A 6,000-nucleotide genomic window follows, 5' to 3' on the forward strand; every position below is an offset into this window, starting at 1 on the left:
TTGTCTAAAGGCAGTGGAAATACAATTCAACAGGACGCCTCTTCAGGGCTTTCCAAGTTTAAAAAAGTGTAAGATTTCCCTGGCTTTTTATTTACAAGTTTCCTGCGATGGCTCAAAACCAGATCCTGCATTAAAAAAAACTATGATTTGGATGCTGGCAGTGCTACACTTTTAAGTCCTATGACTTAGTTGGCTCCCCCAGAGTGTCAAGAACTGAGTCCACTAAATCACTGGAGACCCTGAGGCAGGTTTCTCTCTTCAATTTTCTCCAAATATGAGCAGGGAAACTTGATTCATAGATGTGCTAAATAAGACTGTAATATAAATAGGCTGTATAAATGCTAAATATTGCCTTCTGTGAGTGAAGATGAGACCAAGTTTTATGAAAATACTGTGCATCACAATTAGAGTTTGGGTGAGGAAGACATTTCTCTAGTACTGCTGTTCATTTATTTAAAAGATAGAGTATTGTTTTGAGATCCGGCAGCATATTGAACCGTGAGAGGTGAGCATAGAGTGAATCCTGTAGGAAAGAACAGGCAATATATTTGGTATCATTAATCCTTTCTTATGCTAGTCTTTGTCATACATATTGTGCGTGTGTCCATACAGATACAAGCTGGCAAATTCATAGGATATTTGAGTGTTGACATTTTGGCAGCGAAATGAAAAATGAAAAGATTTTGCGGAAAATGTCAGCAATGCAAAACTTAGTGACATTCTATAAAACTGAGCTAAGCATTACTAGGAAAAAAAAATCTTAAGGGATGGTGGAAGTTAAGATTTCTAGGCTCGGACTTCCCTGGTGGCGCAGTGGTTAAGAATCCGCCTGCCAGGGCAGGGGACATGGGTTCAAGCCCTGGTCCGGGAAGATCCCACATGCCGCGGAGCAACTAAGCCCATGCACTACAACTACTGAGCCTGCGCTCTAGAGCCCGTGAGCCACAACTACTGAAGCCCGTGTGCCTAGTGCCTGTGCTCCGCAACAAGAGAAGCCACAGCAGTGTGAAGCCCGCGCACCACGACGAAGAGTAGCCCCCACCCCCGCTCGCCGCAACTAGAGAAAAGCCCGTGCGCAGTGAAGACCCGACGCAGCTAAAAATAAATTAATTAATTAATTAAAAAAAAGAAGATTTCTAGGCTCAAAGGAGCTGGGTGATAGATGTTAGGTGAAAAACTTACAGGCAAAAAGCTGATCACCTAAAGGTCAGCGAAATATTCAAGGCCACACGACTGACTAGATGAAAGAATTGGATGCACATGGAATTGATTTTGCATTTAATAATCTGGACACTTTGGAAAACACTTTTTCTACCCAACTGTGTTGTTTGGGGGTGAGCTCTGGGTTTGGCAGATGGAGTCTCATGATTTGAGAGGTGTGAACTTCCAGAAGTGGTTCAGTTATGTGTGGAAACTAATGACTCTGAAACAAATGATCTAATCAATATTCTATTATCCAATAGCCCTTTGACTTACATTGGGCCTGGAATGCTGCAATTTCTCCTGTGTTAGTCATGCCTTCTGTATGTTTAATGATAAACTCTGCCAAATGGAGTCTAGGCAGGAACAGGCCTTTTCAGTTCTACAAATTCAAAGTGAAATTCCCTGAAAGCAACCGGATCAAAGGAAAAGAGGAAATTGGCAAATCTCTATAGCCAGGGTGAAAGTCAGCCCTGTCACACTGATTGGACAAATAATAACTGAGTGATCTTGAGGACTATTATTGATAGAGCATTGACAGAGCATTTCTTTAGACTTTTCAAGGTACTTTCAGGTTATTATAATATTTACTCCTCAGAGTGACACGCCAAATAAGTGGAGACATCGTCATTATTTTAACACTGTCACAGCCATCACAGTCACTTTACAGATATGGAAAGAGGGTGCTGAAATGATGTTTGCAGCTGCACACAGCTACGGAGTGATGGGACTTGGCCTGGAAGTCAGCTTTTCTGAATCCTGTATTTGTGCTAATTCCACTATCCCAGAGTTACAACAAAGTCTCTACAAAGATAAGCCCTCTAAAATATATACTTCTGTCCTATTCCTGTGCCTTTACCAGTCACTCATTGTGGAAAGTTTTTGTGCTGTTAGCTGGGGAGGAGAGACTGGAGAATTCACAGCTAAGGGCCTTCCTTCAGGGGTTCCTGAGTCCGTCATCAAGTAGCAGTTACCCCTCCCCTCATCTTTCTTCACCTCAAAGTCCAGTCATTTCTCAGCTCTGTCCCCAGATGGATATCCAAATCAACACCACTCCAAAAGTTTCTAGGAAGAAAGCAGACGTGGGATTCATTGTGTCTAAAATGCCTTTTCTCCTTTCTGACTGAATTCAGAGGTTTTCTTTTCATTTGCTAAGTTTCCAGGTCCTGCAAACTATGGATGTGATTAATTGCAATGTGCCCCTATGATGAAACTCCACTAGTTTTAGGAGAAGCAATTGTGAAGTCTTGTTGGAAATCATTATAATGGACACTCTCATAAAGAATGGTTTTAAGGTTCTCAGTTACATGCTTATTTTATAGGTGACCCAATTATCAGAGCTGTTCTTACTTGATGGCCAAAGGTGCATTTTTAAAATTGGACCTTTTCCTTATATCAATTATACCTCGATAGAGCTATTTTTAAAACTGTATTCTCCCAACACACACATGCCTTGCATAATTATCAGTAGAACTTTGAGAACAACAGAAAAAGGTTCACACAAAAGTATATGGGTAAGTAACAGATGCCACAAGTAAGATTCATCACAGGTGAGGCAGCATCAACTGAACCTCCTTCCCTTTATAGCAAATTTAATTCCTTCACCCTATTATCCCCATTTTTCTTCCCATATCTCCCTTGTTCCAAGTTTCCTATCAATTTGTCTATTCATCACATGTGGTCCTCCATCACCCTGATCTTCATAAATAATAATAAATGAGAAAATAGTTCAAACAATTTGAAAAAAGGAAATATATAATAATATTTCCACTGCTGAAACATAGTTACTTTCATATTTATGTACTCTCTCCTAGTATTGGTATGAAATCAACTATACCTTTACTAAGTTATAAACACAACACATATACACTTTTATATTCTGCATTTTTTATATAATGTATACTATAAATATGTCTCTGTGGTCTTTGTAATTATCATTTTAATGATCATACTCCATTGGGTTGATGTATCATAATTTACTAAACTCTACTAGGACATTTAAATTGTTTCCAATTTTTCATTGTTGTAAATAATACTGCAGAGAGTATCTTCATGAATAAAGGCTGTGTGTGTTGTAGATTTTTTTCCTTAGATGAATTAACATCTTTTGGGTCTCTCATGCTCCAAAAACTAGAGAATGGTTTGCAGCCTCAAACTTTAGAGGGACCAGGTATGTAATTTAAACAAGAGAAGCGGGTCAGTAAGTACGGTGAATGAATCAGCTCTTATCTCAACTCTGACAGCATTCCCCCAATCTATTTCTCTGACTACCAGTATTGCTGCATCCATCCATCCATCCATCCGTCAGTCAGTCAATACTAGTATTAAAGAAAACAGGCCCAAAATGGAGTTGCTTACGCTAAGACCCACATCAACAAACTGAGACTTCAGTTAATTACAGTTTTGACTCTCCCAGAAATGGACTCTTAAAGCAGCCAATCAGGAATCACCTGATCAGCAGTTAGGCAATCGCCCGATAAACCCCTGCCATCCCTTAAAGGGAAAGTAACCTTGCAAGAACCGATCTGCTTTTTTCTGTCTAGTGTAACTTCCTTGTTCTTGCTTCTTTCTGCCTATAAATGTCTTCCATTTGTACAGCTCCTCAGAGCTCCTTTTAACCTGCTACATTGGATGCTTCCTAATTCATGAATTGTTGAATAAAGCCAACAAGATCTTTAAAATTTACTCAGTTGAATTTTGATTTATTAACCCTGGACTAAGTGCTATGTTCAATGACTAATACAGAAGTCACAGTTTCATAAAGCTTTAAGCCATTTGTTGAAACATTTGAATTGTTATATTATTATTTAATTTGTCTAATTTTCAATGCTAAGTGCTGACACTAAGAAAGAAGGTGAGGGGGTGAAGATACTGCTGGAGTGGTCCAGGCAATTTCATGGAGAAAACAGAGCTCGAGATAAATTTTAAAAGATAGGTTGGGGGTTGAGTTTGAATAGAATGAAAATATCATACGATTTTCATATTTGGTATACTTCTCAGTGCCAAATCTCAGGGAGGTTAAGATTTTAAGAATTTTTTTTTTCATAATTTTAACCAAAGTTCTCTAACTCACAAGGAATTCCTCTTCAACCAATGAGAATCTTTATGACTCTCTGTTTCCCCTTAAGATTAAAAGTCAACTTCTGAGCAAAGTATGAGGATTTGAGCTCTTGATTGGATTAGGGGAAAGTGCTCTCCGAGACATTCAAAATCCATTCAAAATAATCTCCTAGTCTCCAACAAGGCCAAGGCAGGCAAGTGGAATACCATTAACCTTCCCTGTAAAGGTTGCCAGTCTGCCAACAGGAATCCCCAAATGCAGCTTTAGGCTGCTCCAGTAACCAGAGCACAGAGGTTTGTTTTCAATAAGTTCAAGCAACCTGAAGGATGCTTTGATGGGTCTATAAAGTAATTTAAAATTTACTTGAAACTCTGCAATCTAATCAATAACACCAAAGGCCTTACTCAAGTGAAACAATCAACAAAAATCACCAATTTCCTGTTCTAACAAAGAAAGAATGGCCATTTCCCCTCTCCCTTCAGGTCTCATTCATGCAGGTTTTCTCTTTAAATAGCAGATGCATCAAGGGTTTCAAGTATTTTCTTTAAAAATGTTCACTTCTTTCCTTTCACTCTTCCCTCCTTTTCTGCTTAAAGTCTAATACATCTTGTCTGCAATTTTAATTATTTAATTTCTTCACTGCATTAGTTAAAGAAAAGACAGTTTTGAGGATGCAGTATGCATGAAAGAAGTATGACTCCATGTAAAAATTGAAGAAAATTGTGTTAACACCGCACTGCAGCAGATTTAGTACAGAATATTTCGCAAACTCTATCTTTTTCCTTAGTGTATCCTCTTGCAAATATGGACTAAATGACCATTTTGCTTACTGTGTCAGATAAATACCAATGAAGAAAAGACCTTCAGGAGCTTGAAGAAAGGAGATGTAAGTAAAGGTAGGTCACTCTATTCTGTAAAAAACGTTTAGAAAGGGGTCAAGATAAAAACAAGACTAGAAATGCTTATCACAGCACTTAACCATAGTTCTCTTTGAATCTTTCTCCCAACATAAAAATAAGATGGAATAGCAGTAGCTTTGGAACCAAGTTCAATCTGTAAAAATGTATGGTTAGCTTACAGTTAAGACACGTTCTTCAACCAAAAGTTTAATTTCCTCAAAGTTTGAGATAGCTGAACTTTTTTCAAAATGTCCTTTTTTGATTGGATGAGTATAAGTTTACTGCAGAAAAAAATTAAAAAAATAAAAATATTCCATAACTTTCCCAAACACCTCTAACCTCTAATCACTATCTGGGCTTTTTTAAAAATCTACTCTCTCTCTTGCTCTCTCTCTATTATACAGTAGGCAAATTATACATATGTGTATATGTATAATGTACACACATACACATATGTAGTTTTTCTCCTAATATTTCATTTTCATTTATTTTCACTTATATATTTCAAATATATTCTATTTCCCCATTTATTTTTTAAATATGTCTTTTCATGGCTGCAAGAGAGTTATCATACAGATATACTACACACACACACACACACACACACACACACACACACACACACACACACGTTGTATATACACACATACATAACCATTATTCCATTGTGGACAATATAGGTCATTTCCAATTTGGAGGGAGTATATTACAGATAACTGTATTGACATCTGTATAGAGGCACATCTTCTTGGTTCAATGATTTTCACAGAGCAAGCTTTGCAGTCTCAGAATGACCTACGACATAGCCTGATTCTACATGGAAGTCATAAAATATCAAAA

The sequence above is a fragment of the Lagenorhynchus albirostris genome, chromosome 7 (genome assembly GCF_949774975.1).
Source record: "Lagenorhynchus albirostris chromosome 7, mLagAlb1.1, whole genome shotgun sequence".
NCBI classification, from domain to species: domain Eukaryota; kingdom Metazoa; phylum Chordata; class Mammalia; order Artiodactyla; family Delphinidae; genus Lagenorhynchus; species Lagenorhynchus albirostris.